This window comes from Bos indicus, chromosome 6 (assembly GCF_029378745.1).
Source record: "Bos indicus isolate NIAB-ARS_2022 breed Sahiwal x Tharparkar chromosome 6, NIAB-ARS_B.indTharparkar_mat_pri_1.0, whole genome shotgun sequence".
NCBI lineage: Eukaryota > Metazoa > Chordata > Mammalia > Artiodactyla > Bovidae > Bos > Bos indicus.
The window spans coordinates 94447048-94472079 of NC_091765.1; the positions used below are offsets into that span (position 1 = coordinate 94447048).

At 40.6% G+C, this 25032-nt stretch overlaps 1 long non-coding RNA gene across 2 annotated transcripts in view; it reads left to right on the plus strand.

The window, feature by feature from the left end:
* The window catches only part of LOC109560180 (uncharacterized), a 141025-nt gene that overhangs the window by 107000 nt on the left and 8993 nt on the right, over positions 1 to 25032 (plus strand). The window contains exons 2-3 of one of the 2 annotated variants that reach the window (XR_011567249.1): positions 22045 to 22112; positions 22765 to 22875. This is a non-coding gene — a long non-coding RNA (uncharacterized lncRNA). The remainder of the gene's footprint in view (positions 1 to 22044; positions 22113 to 22764; positions 22876 to 25032) is intronic. The other variant, XR_011567248.1, reaches the window with a different exon arrangement.

The window sequence follows — 25032 nt, forward strand, 5'->3', positions numbered from 1 at the left end:
ATCCTTCAAAATTCTAACTACATTGGTAGAAATCTGAGGATTTTGGAACTACTTTTAAATGCAATTTCAAAGGATATGGAGCCACAAGATCTAGTAAGAGTCCTGACTTTCTAGGAAGAAAGATGGAGAAGGAAATGGCAACCCACTCCAATAATCTTGCCTGGAAAATCCCTAGGACAGAGGAGCCTGGTGGGCTACAGTCCATAGCGTTGCAAAGAGTCAGACATGACTGAAGTGACATAGCTTGCAGGCACGCAGGAAGAAAGACCGAATAATTTTGCAACTAGAACAAAAATAGAATTTTGATAGGTCTGCTGCTGCTGCTACTGCTGCTAAGTCGCTTCAGTCGTGTCCAACTCTGTGCAACCCCACAGACGGCAGCCCACCAGGCTCCCCCGTCCCTGGGATTCTCCAGGCAAGAACACTGGAGTGGGTTGCCATTTCCTTCTCCAATGCATGAAAGTGAAAAGTGAAAGTGAAGTCGCTCAGTCGTGTCCGACTCTTCGAGACCCCATAGACTGCAGCCCACCAGGCTCCTCCATCCATGGGATTTTCCAGGCAAGAGTACTGGAGTGGGGTGCCATTGCCTTCTCCCTTTGATAAGTCTACCTATTTTTAAATACCTCATAGATTTATGGAATATTCACATTGTGTAAAATGATGAAGTCAGAAGGCAATAGGATTTGATTTTCCTGCATTCATCCCATACCAATGTCAATAACAGTCATTTAGAAAATAGGGAAATAGTCATCCCTTTCTGTCCTTTGTTAGTGGCACAGAGCACTTGAAGAATCACTGAATTCTCTTCTGTCTTTGCACCGGGGCTGGGCTTACACCCAATTTTTGGTCATATTGCTTAGGCTCATTCTGCACCATTTCTAGCATTTGGAGAATGTTTCTCATGGCAGCATCTAATCTCTGAGGCTGCTGTTTGAGGGCAAGTAATGATAAAGGGAAAACACTGATCCCCATTCCCGTGGTTGAGGCTACATAAACCTGAGTGTTACATGTATAGAGGTTTTAAAAATGCATTCCTGCTTCATATTTTAATTTAATTTAGCCAATGGTGAGGCTTACAGGGCAGTTCTCTCTCTCGTTAATTTGTAGGGATTCAGACAGCTGAAGGACATGCCCAAGGAAGCTTAGAATATGAAGAAGTGTCAGGTGCAAAACCCAACTCTTCTCAAATTTGTCTAATGCTCTTCTCACTACTGGGCTAAAGAGTTGATGCTTTTGAACTGTTGGAGAAGACTCTTGAGAGTTCCTTGGACTGCAAGGGGATACAACCAGTCAATCCTAAAGAAAATCGGTCCTGAATATGCATTGGAAGGACTGATGCTGAAGCTGAAACTCCAATAATTTGGCCACCTAATGAGAAGAACTGACTCATTGGAAAAGACCCTGATACTGGAAAAGTTTGCAGGCAGGAGGAGAAGGGGAAGACAGAGGATGAGATGGTTGGATGGCATCACTGAACTCAATGAGTTCGCGCAAGCTCCCGGAGTTGGTGATAGACAGCGAAGCCTAGTGTGCTCCAGTCCATGGGGTTGCAAAGAGTCGGACACAACTGAGCAACTGAACTTCTCACTACTCCTATTGTCACGTTGTCATCATTTCCTGTTTGTTTCAAGTGTTGAGGGTTCAAGCAGTCACATGTTCTGGTGAGCCAACGGTGTGCTAAAGGTGAACCTCAGTCTGCTGGTTGGAGTGTAGTTATTTTGATATTCTGGGTGACATTTCTTAAGGCAACACGTTTTATGAGCAAAGGCTTCAGAGAAACACAAACCTGGGGTCGAATTCTGGCTCTGCTTTTTTACTGGTTCTGTAACCACTGTCAGTCTCAGTTTCGTCTTCTGTGAAATAGGGGCAGCAGCAGTTCCCTCAAGATTGTTGTGAAGATTAACTACATAGAGCATGTAGTCCATGCCCCAAAGGCACACAGTAAGCATTCATTAAATTAACTATATTATTAATAATATGCTCAACATTCTAATTCATTTACTAGAAAACAATGGCTGTCTAGAAGTTCAAGGTCATAAATTATTTGACAAGCTCTATTTGCAAATGAAATCTCCAAGCAAGAATACTGAAGTGGGTAGCCAATCCCTTGTCCAGAGAATGTTCCTGATCCAGGGATCGAACCCATGTCTCCTGCATTGCAGGCAGATTCTTTACCATCGGAACCACCAGGGAAGCCCCAAGATATACGTAAAATGTTCCAAATTTCCAAATAGGGCCACGTGCATGCATGCTAAGTCACTTCAGTTGTGTCTGACTCTGCAACCCTATGGACCATAGCATGCCTGGCTCCTCTGTCCATGGGATTCTCCAGGGAAGAATACTGGATTAGGTTGCCATGCCCTCCTCCCAGGGACCTTCCTGACATGGCTTACCAAATCTTTGTTTCTATTCTTTAAATACCAGGGGAGGCACCCAAAAAGGGCTAATGTACCAAAGGAAAAAAAAAATAAAATAGAACAAACCCTCATCTTGTTCAAACCACAAAACTCTAAGGTATTTCTGCTAAGGTTCTTGATGACCTTCATTTCCAGCTCTAAGTCCAAAATACAGACTGGCATCTCTGCTTATTTTTGTGGACTAGTCCTCCAAGCTTTCGCTCAGTGACATATCATTACATAATATTTCTGTTCCCAGTTAATATGCTCCACAGTATCGCTGAGTTACAAGTACTTTCTTTTATCACAAACATCCTGCTGTTACTGTCAGTGATAATCTATTCTTTTCTCCTGCATTTTTTTCCCCATGAATGTGTGGAAGATTTCTCCTCTGCTGGACAGATCCCTTCTGCTTCTGTGCCCCTGCTTCTGCCATGTCGTCTGTTTGCTGAAAGTCTGGGCTGCTGGCAAGAAGGCAGGCTCCATTTGTTGGCATGAAGCAAAGCACACCCCACTGTTGCCAAGTGACCATGCATCACTACGCTTGTATTTTAGGTTTCCGGGTGTCTTATCCCTTGACATCTTCTTAAGTCCAGGTGGGGAGGAGCAGTGTTTGCAATGTTCGGGAGGCTGGGGCAGATGGACGCATTCCTGGAAGGGAGGCCCTGAGAGCTGGCGCAGGAGGACTGAATCTGTAGTCATTTCTCCTCCACCAAGGTCATAGCAGGGTTCAGTTGGCATCAGCCACCCCCCACTTCCCTCCTTCCTTCCAAAAAACCTGTTCCAGTTGTCAAAGAGACTTCCTGTAATTCCTCAAGAGAATTTTTCAGATTTTCCTATTGCATTATAAAGGCAAATTATCCCACCCTCCCGACCTCCCCTGTTTTTTGACTCAATTTTTAAAAAGTATTTCTTATTCTCCCTCCCTTCCTTCACTGCTTGCTTCCCTTCTCTCTCTTTCTTTTCCTTCCTACCTTCCCCTTCCCTCCTTCTTTCTTACTCTCTCCCCCTCCTCTGTAGAGTTATCTTTATTTGTAAACTTTAAGATCAAGAACTCTGGAGCTAGACAGCCTGATTTTGAATTCCAGCTCTGACACGTATCAGCTGTCTGTGGTACCTCTCTGTGACTCAGTTCACTCATCTGTAAAATCTGGATACTAAGAGAACTTAACTTATAGGGTATGCTGATGATGGAGTTGATATATGCATGACCATCACATAGTGAGTCATACGTGTTGGCTATTGTTCATTTATTTATTTATTATTTTACAACCCACATTTGTAGCACATTGACTAGAGACATTTTAGGATGTGCTATGATGAGTTTTAAACTTAGAAAAGACAGATATAAATACAATCCAGTTTTAAAATTTCTGTGAGCATTCACCCTTAAAGAAAAAAAAAGAAAACATATTTAACAAAAAAAGCATTTTCTAGAACATACTTTGGTGTTGCCATTTTTAGGAGTGAGAAACACAATTATTCAACCTTGAGTACTGTTAGCTTTGGTTGCGTGTACCATATTAAAACATGTAGGTAACTAAATACAAACGTAGGTTTTCATTGCAATCTGCTGAATGTATTTTAGGGGTTTTAGTCCCAGCTGTTCCATGTATATTTAGTTAAATAATGTAGCTCTATAAGAACAAGTGTTATGCTATTTTTAAAGGCACATTGTTTTTTAATTAGCTGCACGTATATGTTTTGTTTTATTCTGAGTAGAAAGTACTCAGACTCAGGGCTTCCTGTGCATGGCTGCCTCCAGAACACGTGAGCACTACTGGACGCCAGAGAGTGGATTTTCTCTTATGCTTTCCCCCAAAACAAAGCTGTTGATAAGACATTGAACTCGGGTCATTTTTCTAATGCTTCCATGGAATTCTCCAGGCAAGAATATTGGAGTAGGAGCTGTTTCCTTCTCCAGGGGATCTTCCCCACCCAGGGATCAAATGCTGGTCTCCTGCATTGCAGGCAGATTCTTTACCATCTGAGACAACAGAGAAGCTTTTTTAATGCTTCAGTCATGTCTAACTCTTTGTGACCCCATGGACTGTAGCCCACCAGGCTCCTCTGTCCATAGGATTCTCTAGGCAAGAATACTGGTGTGGGTCTTCATGCCCTCCTCCAGGGGATCTTCCCAACCCAGGGATTGAACCCATGTTTCCTGCAGCTCCTGCATCTCAGGCAGGTTCTTTACTGCTGAGCCATGGGGGAAGCCTTATACATAGGTCTTTCTGGGGAAATAACCAGCAGCTCTTTTGCATTTCAGACAAGTAGGAGCTTTATAAACATTGTTTGGTGATATTTCTCTATTCTTGATCTTTTAACCCATCATTGTCCTGCCTATAAAATTAAAGTAATATACGTATCCTTCTTGCCTCACTAAAATTTGTTAAGGCATATCAAACTATCTGTCATATGTTGGAGACAATTTTCAGGATTTTTTTTTTAGAAGATACTTTCAAATGCTATTTGTCATCATACCTAGATTTCTAGGTAAGGTCCATTTTTAATTTTAAGGTCCACTGTTAATTTGTTGGGAGAAACGCATGTTGAGATTCAAAATCAAATTATCAAGTGGAATATAAACAGAGAAAACATTGAAGTGTATTTTTAATACTTTGGCATTTTCACATGAGTTCTTGCCAATCAGTTTCTTTTTTTATGACTATAAGCTGGTACCTTCCCTCTGCCACCCCCAGCAGCTCACCCCCCACCCTGTTAAGAACAAATGCCCTTTAATCAGATTCTACTGCTGACAGCTTTCTTTTTATATGAATTTCAAGTATAGTATATTATATGGAGTTCCCAGTTGCCAAACTGTGCCCACATAAAATCATATTGGTTCTGTCAATTGATAGATGTAAATTACAAAAAGAAACTCTGGTTTGGAAAGCTGAAAGTTGTCTATCATTAAGATTTCATTTGCATCCAAGTCTGATTTCTGTTTTATATAGAAGAATTAGGGTTATGATTTCTGTTAAAAAATGTTTTATGGGTGCCAAAACATAGACTGCGTGCTTTCAAAGAGTAAAATTTCCAATGCCATTTGGTGACTGGGAATGGAAAGGGAGATGACTAGATGGCCCTGGATATGGATATCAAGTGGAACAATTAAACCACCTGGAGAAATATACACATGGAAATGGGACAAGGGGTCTTTCATTGCCAGTTTGCTGATTAAAATCTGGGCTGAGTCAGAAGTGATCTCAAGCCATTAGCATCCTACCCTTGGCCAAGGGCCTACTGAGAATAAAATAAGTATGAAATGGGCTTGTTCAGCTCCCCAGGGCCACAATCCCTTCAGATATCTTTCAGTGTTAGACTCATTAGCAATGTCTTTGGAGACAGGAACTTAAGCAAATCAAGTTCTGACCATCTCCTTTAATTCTGAACAGACTGAGTTGAGGGGTGGTGAACTTGTCTCTTGATTCTATTGTTGGTCACTCAGTGGAGAGTCCCAGTGTCTAGTCTTGTCAATCCATCAACTGTGGTGAGCACCATAAAACAAACAGTAGGGGCTTAGCAAGGCTGTTGACCTCTTGTGAACTGGAATGACAATGCATACAATTGAAGAGTGAGGTCTAGGGAAAAGGAGTAATAAAGGTCCCTTTAATATGCTAGATTTGGGTAATAATTGCAGTGAGTGTTACGGAGATAAGGAGAAGGGAATCAGCCAGTGTTGGAGTCTCAGAAGACTGAGTTGTTAAGTGGTTGCATGTAGGGGGTTACTTGTGTGTGATATTTATGCATACATGTATGTATACTATATAACTGCTTTAGAGGCTTCCCAATGCATATGTGTATGTATACTATATAAAATAAAATGCTATTCTTCTATAGTTACAAATGTGACTATACTAAGGGTGATTCCACCAGCTCTGATCAAAGGTCTCATTCTTTTATGATCTTATCTTCTTTCAGGCTGCAGGAGGTATAATATCAGTTAAAACAGGGGCTTCCTTGATGGCTCAGATGGTAAAGAATCCACCTGCAATGCCAGAGACCAGGGTTCAATCCCTGGGTTGTGAAGATCCCCTGGAGAAGAGAATGGCAACCCACTCCAGTATTCTTGCCTGGAGAATTCCATGGACAGAGAAGCCCAATAGGCTACAGTCTGTGGGGTCTCAAAGAGTCAGATGCGACTGAGTGACTAACACTTTCACTTTTCACTTTCTATCAGGCTCTAAGAGGTACAATATTATTTAAAACAGTCCCCGTCTGAATTGAGATTTTGGTATTTGGAGGGCTGGCAGTTAAAATGGACAGGTTAGCAGAGGACTTTTCTTTTAGACTCAGCTGTCCCACACAAAACACTGCGTAGTAGGAGGAAGCTTCTAAACCTCTCTGGACTTCCTTTGCTTATAGGCAAATCAGATTAGATAGATGACCTCTGATCTCCTTTTCTAAAAGTCTTGCTTCCCAAATAATAGTCGTGGTGGTAGTGTTGGTGGGACTCCACCTTTATTTTTAACTGAGTTGGTGTAATTTCTGATAGTCTTTGTCTATCCCCTCCCAGGGAGTCCTCTCCCTTTTTGTTCCTCTGAGTTCTTGGAAAAAAAGACAAAGTGAGGAAAGTGGTCAGAAGAGGTGAGAGCGAGGCGGAGCCCTGGTCAGGGTTCTGAGCTGGTGCATCGTTTCCCCAGCCAGTGCTCTGCCCCAGGTGCCTGCCTGGCAGGCAGACAGGACATTAGCCCACCCCACCCCCAACCTGGGCGAATGCTGTGCCTCACAGGGAACAGCCCAGGGTTATAGCTGCACTTTATTTGTTAAATAAAAGGAGATAATTAAAGGAGCTATAAAAATTCCCTCCAGAGCCTGTATTTGATCTGCACACTGGCTTGGTTTATTAATTGATACAGATTTCTGGTTCAGTTCACCGTGTACCTCTCGTGGAGCAAGGAGATCCGTGTGGTCAGGGTCTGTGACTGCCATGGTCTGGGGGCTCAGGGCTGCCCACCGTGTGAGGCATGGCTCCTCTTTCTGAGAAAGTCAGTCACTGCGGCCAAAGACACGGGGTCCAGATATTCAGGTCATGCAAGCGAGAGCAAGGGAGAAAGCCATTGTCCCCGACCCCGCCTAACGTCCCTCTCTTGTCCCCATTTTCTTCTTTTTCATGTTCCTGTTTTCCTGGTACATTTTATTCCCCCATTTTCTTCTCCCCCATTCCCTTAAGTAGAGGTGACACAGATCAATACCTTTGATGGAAAGTAATAATCAGGCCTATTAAGTGACAAAGGTTTACTCTGTAACAGCTGTGCTGGCGGGAGAGGAGAGCTTGTCTGACTAATGAATCATGAAACAATCAGGCAGTAGCCATTTGTGTTTAGATCTGTAAATATGGTGTGGTTCAAGTGCCAGACCATTGCCGGCACTCCAGCTGGGGCACAGATGGTCCGCATTCATAGCAGCACGAGTGTGAAGAAAGGGTTTTTTCCCTTTCTCTGTCCCACACTGCACCTCTCCGAACCTCCCTTCAGCTCTGTGCAAAAGGAACTTAAAGAAAGGAGACGCGTTTCAGGGCAGGACGCACCTCCAATGTGGATTTCACTGTAGGTTACCAAGTGCTGTGGTTCCTAAAGGCTCCACCTGGGAGGAAAGAAATGCTCACGGAAAATGTCACTGTTCTGTATTCCCCCAAGACTCTCAGGTGGCTTGGACAGTGAAGAATCTGCCTGCAATATAGGAGATCTGAGTTTGATCTCTAGGTTGGGAAGATCCCCTCGAGAAGGGCATGGCAACCCACTCCAGTATTCTTGCCTGGAGAATTCCATGGACAGAGGAGCCTGGCGGGCTACAGTCCAGGGGGTCACAAAGAGTTGGACACGACTGAGCGACTAACACTTTTTATTTTTTCTAAGAAGACATGATCCGTATGTGACTCTAAGTGTCTGTTGGAATCGTCACTGCAAAATATATTCCTTTATGCTTTTCTTACCCATTACTGTACTTGACCTCCTGTTTTGTTCCTAGCTGTAAACTGAACAAATTGAGAGAAAAATTGATGTTCCAAGATGAGAAAGTCACTATACAAAGCTAAAGTTGTTCTTTAAAAATATGCTAATAATACCTGTTGGGTTCCTTTCTCTTAGTTCTTGAGATAAGGATCTTCATCTTCAAGAGATCCGAATTTCAAGAGCTAGTCATCCTGACCTTAATCAAATATGGATTTTAGGGGTGTTGATGACAGTTGTTTGCCTTAACCAAGAAAGCTTTATTTTTCACTAGATATGGAAACTGAGCCTCTGTTTGAAAGAAATTAACATTTGAAGTCATTCTTGGTTTAATTATTTATTTATCAATTTATTTTATGGCTACTTTGTACTTGTTTTATTTTCTCTTTTTTTTTTTTTTTTTTTTTTGGTGTTCAAAATCTTTGTTACTGAGCAGTTTCTGGTAAGTTCCTATTAGAACTTGCATTGTGGCATCCTTTCAACCATGGAAAACACATTCTTACCATTTTTTCTCACCTTTAAAACATGTAGTAGTTATAGTGGGGCTTCCCTGGTGGCTCAGATGGTAAAAAAACTGCCTGCAATGGGGGAGACTTGGGTTCGATACCTGGGTTGGGGAGATCCCTGGAGAAGGGAATGGCTACCCACTGTAGTATTCTTGCCTGAAAAATCCCATGGACAAAGAAGCCTGGTGGACTATAGTAGGCGGACTTAGAAATGCTTAGGAATAGTCAAGAAAGTCGGATATTTGAAAATATATTCTGGAATTTACATTTTCCCCTTAAATTTGGCTTCTTTTTTGGGAGGTTCATCTTCTTTTCCTTTTCTCTGGTTAGAGAAATTAACAAAGATCTTTTTCAGGATGAGCTGGAACTAGTGAAGTAAATGCTATCCATTTTTTATCTGCAGTGCTAAACTCTGAGTTTGCTTATGGAACCACAGATATTCATGAAATGTTAATGAAAGTATTGGGTTGTGATAAAATAGGTGGAGTGTTATCTCCAACTAGCTGTTTGAGGCTGGCTGACTTTGCTCCCTAAGGAGGGGGCTGGTGTAAAGGTGACTTAGCTTTGATTTAAGGTTGCTGGTGTGTGTGCTAAGTTGCTTCAGTCCTGTCTAACTCTTTTCGACTTTATGGACAGTAGTCCACCAGACTCCTTTGTCCGTGAGATTCTCCAGGCAAGAATACTGGAGTGGATTGCCTTGCCCTCCATCATGGGATCTTCCCAACTCAGGGATTGAACCTGCGTCTCTTATGTCTCCTGCATTGGCAGGTGAGTTCTTATCACTAGTGCCTCCTGGAAAGCCCAAGGTTGTTGGTAAATTCACTAATTATTGAACCAGGAAGAAGCAGTGCAAAGGAAACCATGAGATTAGATGGAAGAGTGTCTGAATCTGGCTCCCCATGGTCTTCCCCAATATGCCCAGAGTTTGGTGGTCAGGGTCATCTGGTGGAGGTGGGAACACAGAAGGCGGCATGCTCACTGCCATCTCTAATGCTTAGAATGCCACCATTCAAGGATCAATGTCATTGTCATCTAAGGACACTCTTATCATGCTTCAGTTACATGCTTTCACATACTAATTGTGTCTCTGTCCATCGGGCCTATAGCAGGTCTGGCCATAGCTTAACATAAACCCAGCCGGAAAAATAATGCTGATGGCACCGTGACCCCTTTCCCCAAGACTTTTTAAGTACAACGCCATTCCAATGCTTGGCAAACTTGGAATAGCACATATATTAATGTAGAGAAATATCTTCCAGATGTTTTCAGTTGACTAATTGATCTGGCTGAGTCAGAAATACTGAAAAATTTGAGGCCACCAGTCTCTGAAACTCTGATGGGAGACATGGACCATCTATTTAGAAAAATGCTTGCTCTGATATTTGCATATGTAACATTTCACCACCCGGTTTTAGTGGTTTCAGACATCTCCCAGAACCCACCGTGGTCTCCAGGTCAAGAGTCTCTGCTTCTGTTCTTTGCTTAGCAACTTGATGAGTCAAGTCTCATCCTGGTTTCTTTAGCGCCATGTCAAAATCATGCCACCGTCTTGTTCTCTTCAGTCCCCGACTCCCAATTTTATTACTTTCCCACTAATTAAAAATTTTTATTTGTGGCTGTGCTGGGTCTTTGTTGCTGTGCAAGCTTTCTCTAGATGCAGTGAGCAGGGGCTACTTTTGAGCTGTGGTGCACGGACTTCTCCCTGGGATGGCTTCTCGTGTTGCGGAGCATGGGCTCTAGGGCACGTGGGCTCAGTATTTGTGGCATATGGGCTTAGTTGCTCTGCAGCATGTGGGATTGTCCCAGATCAAGGATCGAACCTAGGTGGATTCTTCACCATTGGAACATCAGAGAGGTCAAAAACTTTATTTTCTAACTTTAGTTTTTGCTTTACTTTACTGTCATTCGTGACCACCTCACTCTTTTCTTTCTGCTGATTTTGTAATAGGATTGTTTCTCCTGATTTGTTTTGCCTTTAGATTTTAACCTATGTTCCCACTAATGTCATAATCTTTTTTACACTTAGCACATACTAGGTACTTAAAAATATTAATAGTAACAATATTTTTTCATTATTATTGAGAGCCTGCTAGGCATTATACTAGATGTACCCTTATTGTTAGTTACCATAGCAACCCTGAAATACAGATTGTATCCCATTGTATTGATAAGAAATCTGAGGATTCTGGAGATTAAGAATTTAGTATTTTTCCCTTTAAACTGACATTCTATTTTTTTGTCGAGTAAAATAGGAAAAATTTAAAAATAGGAAATGTTCTCTCACTCCTGAAAGTACAAAAGTAAACAATTTAATTGCCCAAAGATAACTGTATGATAAATACACAATACATAAATATTTTCAGAATCTACATACTACCCAAAATCACCTACTGTACATCTTGTGACAACAACATTGCCCATAAGCCATACTCTTTTCTTAAATTAATGCTAGTTTTCTTTTCTGTTCTTCCTTCTCTTCTATCTGGCCTCTTTTCTTCCCTTCTTAATTATACTTCTCTTCCTACTCTTGGGTGTCCAAGTGACTCATCAGTAAAGAATCTACCTGCAATGCAGGAGATGTGGGTTCGATCCCTGAGTCATGAAGATCCCTTGGAGAAGGAAATATCAACCCACTCCAGTATTCTTGCCTGGGAAATTCCAATGGACAGAGGAAACCTGGTGGGCTACAGTCCATGGGGTCACAACAGAGTCAGACACAATTTAGCCTGAAACAGTTGCTCACTCACTCACTCTGACTCCTGCCTCTTATTAGATTCTCTGAAAGGTCTTTAAATCTATCTTCTTCAAATGGAATATCAAATCTAGCCTTTCATCTAAGAATCACCAGACTCTCTTAGGTCAAGAAACTCAAGCATGTATTCCCTGTCCATGGTGTCTCTTCAGTGCAAATATTAGCACTGGAAAATCATTACCCATTTCATTCCTTCTTCAGCTCCAGGGAGAAGGGTGAGGAATTGTCTACTTTACAGACAGTGTCCAGGTATGGAAACTTCTGCTACCTGAGGCATTATAATCAATGACTTGAGAGCCAGAGTGTCAGACAGATCCCAACCGCTTCCTCTTCCAGACTAAACATTCACAGATTCTGTCCTCAGACCTCCTTTCCACTCAGTGTATTTTTTTCTTGAGGTAGTCTCAGGCAGTCCCATGACTTTAAATACATTTTTAAGTGTTTTTGTCTCTCAAATTTATATTGCTTCCTGTCTCTATTCTTGTACCATTTCTCTCATGCAAAAGAATGATTCCTCAAGTGGATATAAGATCACATCATTTGCTGCCTAAAGGCCCTAATGAATTCTTTTATTACTTAAAAAAGAATCCTGGCTTATTGACACATAGGGCACACTAGTCCCTGTGTGTTCCAGTCCTTCCTACCTCCCTCATGTCATCTCCCTCACTGTCTGCCTTGTCTATGAAACTGCAACCATCCTAACCATCCACTGACATACCCTTCTCTATTTTTTCCAAAGATGCTTATCATCCTATGACCTATTTAAAAATTTCTTGTTTACTGTCTGTTTACCTCAACTAGAATGTGATTCAGTGATGACTGTGGTATTCACCTGTGGTATTCAGTGCCCAGAAAAATGCCTGGCATAGAGTAGATGTTTACAAAAATTCTGTTGAATGAATGAATGCTATTATTAGTAGATGGAGGATGGTGAGATGGTATTCCACTTCCTTTTTAGAAAATACCATTTCTTTTCTCCATTTGCATAGGTTCAGTCAAGGTCCAGATTAGAAGATATACATTCCTCACTTCCCACATGCAGCAAGATCTATAAAAATTTTTCATCTCCACCTCTGCCCCTCAATTGTGCTATTGATTAATAAAGTGATAGTGTATTTGAATTGGGTCAGTCAAGGTGAGGACTAATGTGCCTCTTCAGATCTTCCTTCTTTTAAGAATTATTTTATTTTTCTTTTATTGTGATTTTACTATAAAAGAATATATAATCACCGCTTCCCTGGTGGCTCAGATGGTAAAGAATCTGCCTGCAGTGTAGGAGACCTGGGTTTGATCCCTGAGTTGGGAAGATCCCCTGGAGGAGGAAATGGCAACCCACTCCGGTATTCTTGCCTGAAGAATCCCATGGACAGAGGAGCCTGGCAGGGTCACAAAGAGTCAGACTGTGGCTGGACATGACTGAAGTGACTGATTACTCACATAATCATCCTTGGAAAATCAAACACTTCAAAATTATATAACATAGTTCTCCTTCTCTGGCAACATATCTGAAAAATAAGAGCACTGTTAGAAAGTTGTTCTATAGCCTTCTTAAATCTTATTTATTCTTTATTATTTTTTATTAAACATTCACATTAAACAGAGAAAGGCTTGCTTTGGGATATGCCAAAAGTCAATAAAAGACCTGATCCTTGGTGTTGGGAAATCTAAACCTTAAATATGGAGAGAGGGCAAATATAAAAAGACAATACTTCTGAAGAAATATGCTGACTAATTCTGTGAAAATGAGAAGCATAAGTGCTAGAGGACAAAGAACCATAGGGTAAAGGTGGCCAAATGAGGTGAATCCAGGTAGAGTATCTGTTGGTCCCAAATGATGTCAAAATGGAAATAAGCAATTCTGTGTCTTTCTATAGTGCTTTTCTTCTCATGGTTTAAAAAATACCACAAAGAGAAAAAATGTACTTAAAGGATATTCTTTCTCATATATATATAGTTAAAATATAGGTTATCCCTCCTTAAAGAATTGGCCACTATTGTTTTAAGATATAAAGTGACTGGAATAACCATGCATTTCTGGTTATAATGAAATGAATACACTGAAATAAGTCTATGCGTAAAAGGTGAATGAAATTCTGTCTGTTCCTATGTAACCAGCAAAGAAAAGAGAAATCCTTTTGGGTGGCATGGGTAACGATTTACTTGCATGTAGATTATAATTTAAAATTGACTCCTGAATTTGTCAAGCCTTTTGACCTGTATTCAAAACACTTTGAGAGGGCTCACGCCAGCAAGTTACAATACTGTATTTATCAGCAGCCACCTGCAGGGCTTTAGTCTCCAGCTGCTGCTTTTTTTTTTTTCAATCCATTGAAACTTCTTATTTAAAATGGCTGTAGACCAAATAGCATTGACAGAGGAAAGAAAGCCAAAGGGTAGCGCTTCCTTAAAACCATTAGTTGATTGGGACAAAAGGGCAAGGTTTCCTGAATCAACCTTAAGAAATACAGATTTTGAACATGTTAACAATACCAGCGTTCTTCCAAAAAAACCACATTACACCCCACCTCACTGGGTCTATTGATTGGAATGTCGTGCAAATGAAAGGAATGAAAGAAACCCAAAGTGCTTCTTCTAACAAGGTGCCATCAATAAAGTCCACATGGGCGATCCTTCCTTGATTTAAGAGCTTGTCGCCTGCGTGCACCCACTTAAAACTCTCTGGATAGGGGAAAACACCCTCCTGCCCCAAACAGAATGTTAGATTAAGAAAGATTCGTCCCATTCTGCTGCCCTATTTCTCATCTTGTCTGCTTTGTTGGGCTTGCTCTCTCCTGTAGCGTTCTGTCTCTTGACCATGTGTAGTATTGACTTGCTGATGTACGTTTGTTCTCCTAAACTTAGACCCTGTGCATGTGTATTTCCATATAATAGAAGCTTTGTTCTGATTTTTTACATGGGAAAAGATTTTCTCTTTGAAGGCGTCTTCTTAAGGAAGAACCATCCAGAGAACACAGCTGGCTTTGGAAAATTGAGTTTCTACTGAAAGTTTCCTGCTATTATCTTGACAATCTTATCATTATCAAAGCATTTGAATATTAGGTATGACAATGAACACTCGCTGCAGGGAAGAGAGGAGCAAGGCCATAAGTGGGAGGGGGCCGCTAACAATTGTGCCCCCTGTGGCAGCCATCATAATTTAATATCCTCACACTGGGAGGCTCCATTTCGCTTGGCCCGCATTGAGCTACTCGATGTGTTGTTTCTCTTTGGCCAAACCCATCAGGGTTGTCCCTTGAACAGCCTGTAAGACTTCAAATAAAAGATCATGCTGATCATAGCCTAAGGGTAGGATTTGTGCTTTGCATGGGAGTGAGTAATTTAACTATTACATGGAGGGAGGCTTCTGGGTTTGAACAGAATTTATTTCAAGATTGCACTAAACTTGTTGGTAGATCAATAGTTTTTCTTCTTATTGACTAGGTGTCTCGCTGAAAAATAGGGAAGACACATCCACTAAATGATAATGACGAGATATATTGGAGTTGCCACGTGCTGATACCCCGTTCTGTTTGTCTTGTACTTTGTGACTGGATACTTTTTTTTTTTTGCAGTGGATTTAACTTTTTCCCACATTTCTGCTCAATATCAGGTAGGATTTGAAGCTGTCATGTTAAAGATTCTAAGTAGAAGAGACTGATTATCGTTCATGTAATTTCTACTCTTGTTTTTGTTCTGGTATCAGTGCTGGGGATAACCTTCCTGAAGTCTTTAAGACTTTATCATTTGAAAATAGACTCATGAGCTCAGCTGTATCTTGCCGTAGTGTGGTACAGAATGTACTATAAGGAGGATTTGTCTTAGTCTGTATCACATGAAAGGGTTTGTTATATTTTTATACTGTAACACTGTCCTATAACAAACATTTGGAGGATAGTTGTTATGGTGAGCTCCAGGGTGTTTTTGAGAGAGAAAAGGAAAAAAAAAAAAGATTAATATGCTTTCTTCTTTGTGGAACTGATTTAGACTGTGAAATGGGGCTTATCCAAGGTTATGGATGAAGCAGAGTGTAGTGTTAAATTAGGACGACCTGACCACCATGTGGGTTTTGATTATCATGGGTTGTCTCCAAGACCTACTTTTGAAAAGAACAAGAAATATTAGTAGAGCTGTTAAGCATTTGGTCCTTTGTTTTTATTCATTAAGATCCAAACAGTGGGAAGCTCTCACAGAAAAATGCCTGGCTTAAAATACCACATCACCATGGGAAAGTGGATACTTTAGTTTTTTTTTTTTTCCAACTGATGAATTAATTTTAGAAACTTAAAGGTTTTGTTGTTGTTGTTGTGCAGTCACTAAGTTATGTCCGACTCTCAGAGACCCCAGGGACTGTAGCATGCCAGGCTACTCTGTCCTCCGCTATCTCCCGGAGTTTGCTCAAATTCATGTCCATTGAGTCAGTGACGCTATCTAACCATCTCATCCTCTGATGCCCCCTTCTCCGGCCTTCAATCCTTCCCAGCATCAGGGTATTTTTCAGTGAGCTGACTGTTCGCATCAGGTGGCCAAAGTATTGGAGCTTCAGCTTCAGCATCAGTCCTTCCAATGAATATTTGGGGTTGATTTCCTTTAGGATTGGTTTGAAGGCTTTATCTATTGATAAAGGGGTGGTTTTCTATTGCCCATACTCTAGAGTAAATTTTAACCAATGTGAGCTCATTAAAAAATGCCAGGTTGTGGTTTGAAATGTCTCTTTAAGATTCCCATGACCACAAAGGCCTCATCTCTTGTTTTGGAGTCCTGTGACTTCACACATGAAGATCAGAGACCATTGTTGTATCTGTGCACTTGGGTTGTCTGCATTTGTACTCAAGATGGTGAAGAGTTATCATGACCAACTTTCATTTCCAAGTCGATTTGATAGAGCATTTGAACATGAATTATTATTATTGGTATATTTATGCTGAGTCCCCATGGAGAACAAAGACTCTTTAGGAAATGGGTCCTGACCAATGATCTGTAATCATGATGACAAAAAATAGTTTAGGTTAAGGAGCAGACCATCAAAGGTAACACCCTACTCTTTCCTTGTATATGTATATGCATATTTGTGTAAAGTGCTGGATAAGCAAACAACAGCTGAAGAAGAGCTTAAGGGAAATTCTTCTGTTTAATAAGAGGTATAAACGCTGAGATATACATGTGTCTAGATGTGTGTCTTTCTCTATGAGCACCAAAAGATATCATTATCAGTTTTAAAAATGAGGTGTGAAATAGACACATAGATTATCCCATGTGATAATTGCATTTTTAATTTTTAAAGGCACAGTGTTCCAAACTTGGGTCTCAGGGAAGTAGAAAAGCAGATTCAAAGAGACATTAATAACTGAAATAATTCAGCCTCAAGATAATTTAAAAATACTAGTAGAGAGTTTGATTGGGGAAAGTATAAGAGAAAATTTCCATGAGTTATCTTTGCTAAGTCCTTGGTGGTAAGGATATTAAAATTGTCATCTAATGATTGATGCTGAATGTGTATAGTGGGGCCGCTGTTTTCTCCCGAGATCACGTTTTCCTTAAAGCCTCACTTGGCATCTTCGTATTTCATATTGGCTCAGGTATTGCAGCTAAAGGAGGCAGAATGGCATGGTCTCCAGGACCGTGGACTTTGAAGCTGACTGCTCTGGGCTCAGTCCCAGCCCCACCAATTATTGGTTGTGACAGAAAGTAACTTATACCTCCCCATGCCTCTGTTACCTTAATTTTAAAATAAGGCTGTTGTAAAGATTAAGTCAGTTAATATATGCAGGGCTTTGCAGTGCAGGGCTTATGGTGAGTTGTTTTCTCTCTGTGCCTCAGTTTCCGGTTTTAGGGGTAGTACTTGTACTTCTCCCCTAGGGCTGTTGTTAGGATTTAATGAATTAATATTGTGTATGCAAGATGCTGGTCCCATCACTTCATGGGAAATAGATGGGGAAAAAGTGTCAGACTTTATTTTTTGGGGCTCCAAAATCACCGCAGATGGTGATTGCAGCCATGAAATTAAAAGACACTTACTCCTTGGAAGGAAAGTTATGACCAACCTAGATAGCATATTCAAAAGCAGAGACATTGCTTTGCCAACAAAGGTCCGTCTAGTCAAGGTTATGGTTTTTCCGGTGGTCATGTATGGATGTGAGAGTTGGACTGTGAAGAAAGCTGAGCGCCAAAGAATTGATGCTTTTGAACTGTGGTGTTGGAGAAGACTCTTGAGAGTCCCTTGGACTGCAAGGAGATCCAACCAGTCCATTCTAAAGGAGATGAGCCCTGGGGGTTCTTTGGAAGGACTGATGCTAAAGCTGAAACTCCAGTACTTTGGCCACCTCATGCAAAGAGTTGACTCATTGAAAAAGACTCTGATGCTGGGAGGGATTGGGGGCAGGAGGAGAAGGGGATGACAGAGGATGAGATGGCTGGATGGCATCACCGACTTGATGGACGTGAGTCTGAATGAACTCCGGGAGATGGTGATGGACAGGGAGGCCTGGCATGCTGCGGTTCATGGGGTTGCAAAGAGTTGGACACGACTGAGCAACTGAACTGAACTGATGCAAAATGCTTAGAACAGAGCCTGGAACTATGTTAATTTTAGCAATTACCATTATTCTACAGAATAAAGATTAGATTTTCTGAACTCCAATTCAGTTCTTTTAGAAACAATACACACTGTGCTGTGCTCTGCTAAGTCACTTCTCTTTGCCATCCCATGAACTGTAATCTGCCAGCCTCTTCTGTCCATGGGATTCTCCAGGCAAGAATACTGGAATGGGTTGCTATTCCCTTCTCCAGGGGATCTTCCAAACTCAGGGATCAAACCTGGGTCTCCTGCGTTGTAGGCAGATTCTCTACTGTTTGAGCCACCAGGGCATTCTGGGCTAGGTGTTGGTTACCTTATAAAGAACACATTTTTATAGTCTATATGACCCTGCTCCAGTGTTTTCCCTGCTGTGGGTTATGATCTATTAATAGGTTGTAAAATAAATGTAATGGATTGTAACCAGAATTTCTTAAAAGATGAAGTTGAATTGACAAGAACGGAGCATACTGCATATAAAATGGTTTCCTGAAACTTAAAAAAAAAAATCTCGCTTTCAATCTGTCTTTAAAACACATAGATTTGTGACAATGTAAAGGGTAGTATTTTAGATCATGATTCAAAAAGTTTGAGCAGGGACTTCCCTGGTGGCCACGTGGCTAAGATTTCACCCTCCCAATGTTGTGGGCTGGGGTTCGATCCCTGGGCAGGGAACCAGATCCCACATGCTGTAACTAAAACCTAGAGTTCACGTGGTGTAACTAAACCTAGTGCAGCCAAATAAATCAATATATTTTTTTTATAAAAGTTTGAACAGCCCCACGTGTAGTCACAGTCTGCATCTCTCTGTACCCATCCCCTGACCTCCTCTGCTCCAAACTGTCCCCTTCACTTTCCTTTCAGCTTGCCATCTGCACTCTCCTTGCAGGATCTTTGCTTGTGTGATCAGCTCTGCTGTAAAAGTAGTTCCCTCCAATGCATTTCCTTAATGCATTTGATCAACTATCTCCTTCTCAGGGAGTCTTTGCCTCGACCATTCTTTATGAAACAGCTCACCATGCTCCTCGGCTCACATCCCTGTCCTCTTTGTTCAACCTTTCTTTTTAGCGATGAGAGATTAAATAGGCTTTGACATGTTACCACCGCCTGATATAACTTGTTGTTTTGTGGTCATCTTTTGTCTTTCCTTCCCCATCAGAATGAGCACAGCATGAGTCCAGTTCTTGGTTTTGTTCCCCCCACTGTATCGCCAGCACCTAGGACAGTGCCTGGCATGTAGTGAACACTGAAAGTAGTTGCTGCTGCTGCTGCTGCTGCTGCTGAATTGCTTCAGTCCTGTCTGACTCTGTGCAACCTCATAGATGGCAGCCCACCAGGCTCCCCTGTCCCTGGGATTCTCTAGGCAAAGTGGTTTGTTGTTGACTGAAAGAAAGAACAAACAGATAATGGAACTTAGGGTCATGTTGGTTGTTACTTTATCTTGGAAGGACTATTAAAGTTTCTTACATAGCTGCCAAAGATTTGGACTTTTCCTCCACTTTCCAGTTTTATCAGTTGCCTTTTCCTTCGCTTTCTCTTCCCCTACGGTTATGATTGCTGCGCTGTGACAACTCGGAGATCCCAGCTATTCCATGAATACACAGAACTGTGTCAGGCATCTGTGCCTTTGCTCACAATGTTCCTTTTGCTCACAGTGCCTTTCCCCTGTCTTTTTCTTCTTCACCTGGATAACTGTGCTGGCCCTTCAGGATCCAGTATGGAATTAATCATCCTCTAAGATCTCCTGAGCTGGGGAAGATGCTTCTTCTCTGTGCTCTGATATCACTCTTTCAATTTCATATATCTGTTTTTGTGACTTCTTCGTTTCTAGCTACATAAGAGCTCAAATGAGTCATTTGTATTTTTGTATTCCTAGAGTTTTCCATACTGCCTGGCATTCAGTAAGAACTCCATAAATATTTATTTAACTGAAAGGAAACATTTGAATTTTTAACTTGTTTGAACTACATTTTTGTCTGAACCATATTTCTTGAAACTGACAACAGACCTTTGGGGAGATCTATAAGGTCTTTGATCCATTAACAAAGGCAGGTATTTATGGCTATTTTGTCATTTTTCAGTTCTCAAAAACAAAGATTTCTTAAAAATTGCTTCGAATAAGAGAAGAGGTTGTGTGGGATAGAAGATGGAAAGGCACAGATGCAAACTGCCCCCTCCATCATGTTTTTTCCATTGCACATCTCAACTGTCTGGAGAAGTTTTTTTCAATGAGTGTGTTCTTCTGGCTTTTGCTTTTTATTCATCTAACTTCCTGAAAACTGACACCTGGAGATGAGAAAGAGATTTGAGTAAAATGTGACGTTGTCCTTTTAGATCCTAGGAATACCCTGGTGAAAGATTCAGCTAAAAGGAAAATTTTGGATTATATGTGATTTTCATTTATATTTGATACTTTAGTTCCCTTTTGCTATGGATAATTGAGAGTTGACTGAATATGCTAACTACCCAACTAAATATAACCTCCTGAGGAAAATTTATTCTTTGTACTCCTTTGCTTTTTTATTGTGATGAAAAGAAGAAGAAGAAGAAGAAGAAAAAAAAACCCAGAGACTCAACGGGCTGTAACTTTAATAGGTCATTCCAGCCAGTGCTTACCTTCACAAAATTCTGATAATACAGGGAAGACAATACAGTGATCAAAAGCAGTGATGAGATTTTTTAGCAGCATTAACCGTCATGACCTAGCAAAATGAAAGAAAATGGTTTAACAGAACTGTCAGCTTCAATATAGCTAATAAAGGCATGGATAAATGTTTATTACATACCGGAGACAGATCATTTCTGTACAGAAATTGAGGATGACCTTTACTGATAACTCTTATCTGCCTGATATCCTGAGAGAGAGGGAGAGGGAGAGGGGAGAGAAGCATATTTGCTGATATTTATGAAAGGAGAAATTATCATGTGCAAATAAAACATTTTAGTAATGATTATCTCAAGTCACCCTCTTGCCCTCTCTTCCACCCCCACAGACATACCTCATGGAGGTAAAATATAGATTCCTTTCTAGGAGACCAAATGTGCCCGAAAGTGGCATGGGTAATTTCAGGGAAATTCTCCCTAAACTCACCATGTCTTAAAAAAGCAAAGAATAGGCACAGGTGGATATGAATACTTGTATTAATTATGTTGACTTAATTTCTTCTCAGAGATTATAAAAATATTGCAATTATTTAACACTCTTTTAATAACATGGTCTGGAGAAGGAAATGGCAACCCACTCCAGTATTCTTGCCCGGAGGACTCCATGGACTGGGGAGTCTGGTGGGCTACAGTACATGGGGTCGCAAAGAGTCAGACACAACTTAGCGACTAACACATACGACACAATAAGATGGTCTCAAGTGTAACTAGGAAATTTCAGAGAAATCACTATTAGAGGTGGAACTGGAAACCTCTTCTTCCTTGACTCTATGACTTAACTGGGCTTTAAGTCTTGTGGCTCAGACAGTAAAGAATCTGCCTGCAATGCAGGAGACCCCAGTTCGATTCCTAGGTTGGGAAGATCCCCTGGAAAAGGGAATGGCTACCCAATCCAGTATGCTTGCCTGGAGAATCCCATGGATAGAGGAGCCTGGTGGGCTACAGTCCATGGGGTCACAGAGTCAGATATGACTGGTAACTAACACTTCCATGACTTAATTAAATGTCTTTTTTTCCCTTTCACTCAGAGGCTCACTTATTTTTTCGTTCAGTTTTCTTTTAAACAGACTACAGGCAACTTTTTTGCACACCTGACATAGAGAAGTGCTGCCAAAAGGGCTGGTTGTGTTTAGGAGCCATCATTGGCTCTTTGCACTTAGAGAGATGATCTTTGTATTCTCTTTTTCTCTGTCTTTCACAGCTGCAACTGTCATGCATTCCCCCAGCTCATTTGGACTTCTCTGAGCCACTGACTCTGCCATTATTAAGGTAGGATGAGTTTTCCACAATGTCATAGGGGGCTTGTTTGACATTTAATATTGAATACAGTCAGTCCCTTACATATGAACCAGTTCCTTTCCAGAAGCAGGTTCATATGTCCAATTTGCTTGTAAGTCTAACATAGCTTAGGTACCCAACTAACACAACTGGCTATATAGTGGTGTACTGTAATAGGTTTATAATACTTTTCATACAAATAATACATAAAAAACGAACAAGGACAAAAATAAACGAAACATTTTTAATCTTCTAGTGCAGTACCTTGAACAGTACAGTAATACAGTACTGCTGCTGCTGCTGCTAAGTCGCTTCAGTCGTGTCCGACTCTGTGCGACCCCATAGACGGCAGCCCACTAGGCTCCTCTGTCCCTGGGATTCTCCAGGCAAGAACACTGGAGTGGGTTGCCATTTCCTTCTCCGGGGGATCTTCCCATCCCAGGGATTGAATCCGGGTCTCCTGCACTGCAGGCAGATTCTTTGCCACTGAACCATTAACAGTAGGAAATAGAGGGCAAGCTGCAATCTCACTCAAGCCTGCCATTGATGGCATAGGTTTTAGTTTCTTGCTGGATTCAATTCTATCTACCCTCTTGAAAAAGCGATTCAGTGATATCTGGGTAGTAACTCTTTCTCTTCACAGATGACTTGGTAGCACTGGATTACATTCTGAATGACTGCTGCAACCATCATGTACTGTTCTGCACTGGGGTCCTGTTGGCACCAGTGGTGAAGAGCCTGCCTGCCATTGCAGGTAGACATAAGAGACACAGGTTTGATCCCTGGGTCGGGAAGATCCCCTGGAGGAGGGTACGGCAGCCCACTCCAGTATTCTTGCCTGGAGAATCCCATGGACAGAAGAGCCTGGTGGGCTATAGTCTATAGGGGCACAAAGAGTTGGACACTGTTGAATTGACAGCACACGCGCGTACATGTCTCAGAAACTAACAGTGCCTCCTCAAACAAATAAAATCCCCTTGCCATTTCCTGCAACATGTAGCTCTTTGGTTCTTCAGTTTCTTCTTCTTCTTGTCTCTCTTCATCCTTTCTCTGGGCCTCCAGTTCCATCCGGTCTTCATTTGTAAGCTCCTCATGTTGCACAGCAATAATACAGTGAAGTACACAAAAGAGGATGCACGTATGTGACAATGTACGCCAGAGACATGAACTACTTACGTGACTGAACATACACACGCATGTTTGCATCTTTGAAGTTTTACAACCTGAAGGTTCATACGTAGGGGACTTAGTGTGTAGACTACACTGATGCTGAAAAAGACAAAATCTTATAGATGAGGGAAGTTCTGCTGTAGTTCACAGTTTGTGCCTTGTTATAAACATGTTATTTTGTGCCTCTGACCCAGTTTCCAAAATCAAGTTTTCCTCTAAGCATTATTTCTCTGTTGACATACAGGAGCCAATGGTCTCTCTGTCTCTCTGTCACACACACACACATTCAAACCCAGAGCAAGAGTGAGAGCAAGTGCAAGCATCAGACATGAAAATCTGTTACCCCCTCCTTGATCTTTGTAGCTGAATTAATTTTAAAATAAGTTTGTAAATATATGATAGAAGAAAGGAACTAGAAAAAAAAGCCCTTAACTGTTTATGTCTACAGTCTTAAACTATCATTTGTTGAAACTATGAAACTAAAAAGAACAGAAAAGTTCTAATTTGATGAAGTTTACTTGATGAGGAATGATTAGATGTTAACTATAAAAGTTTTTCATTGGAATAACATCTCTTTTATAGTTTTCTATGTTGTTCAGATTTACTGTTTAAAGCAAGTTTCAGCAAGAATGAGGTTTATGTTTTAATGCTTATGTGAAAACTGAAAGCCTTGGAAATCTACTTGGATTAATTAATTTCTTAAATATTTTTTTCAGTGAATGATTATGGATACTTTCTCAATACAGATTAGTCAACTATACACATGTCTGACGAAGTACTCACTGATTCTGATGCCATGTCTGTGATAGATATTAACCAAAAAGTATATCTGCTACATGTCCTGGGCAACACAATCTTTATGAAATATTTTATGAAGGATATTTGTCTGTATTATTCTTTACTTGAAGTACATTCATTTTGGTTTTGTTATTAAAGAAATGCTGGCCTTATACAGTATGCTGAGAAATATGTATTCCTCTTCAGTTTTCTGGAAGAGTTTGTATAGAACTGGTATTATTTCCTCTTTAAATATTTGTTAAAATTCCTCAGTGAAGCTATCTGAATGGGGGATATTTTAGTGTCAAGGATTTTAACTAAAAGTTTAATTCTTGGCTGATATTGTAATACTAGGATTATCTGTTTTTCCTTGAGGGAATTTTAGTAGGTTGTGCCTTTCAAGGAGTTTATCCATTTAAGATGTCAAATCCACTAGAATAAAGTTATTATCATATTCCCTGTTATACTTTTTTTGTTGTTGTTGTTTTCCTCCTATTATCCTTTTAATATGTACAGAATCTACAGCAAAATTGCCTCTGTCATTCCTGATATTAGCAATTGTGGTATCTTTTTTTGTTTCCCGTTAGTCTTGTTAGTTTATTAATTTTATTGGTTTTCTTAAAGAAGCACTTGAAAAGTAATGATTTTTTCTATTGTTTTTCTATTTTCAACTGATATCTCCTCTGATTTTTATTATTTTATTAATTTTAAATTTTAAATTACTTTGGTTTTAACTTGCTCTTCCTCTTCTGAGGAACTTGAGATCATTGATTTGAGATCTTCTGTTTTAATTGACATTTAGTACTATATATTTCCCTCCAAATATTGCCTTAGAAACATCCCACAGATTTTGACACTGTATTTTTCATTCTCACTCAATTCAAAATACTTTCTAATTTCTCTTTTGGTTTCCTCTTTGACCCATGAAGTTTTTTATTTGTGAGTTTTTCAGATACTTTAAACA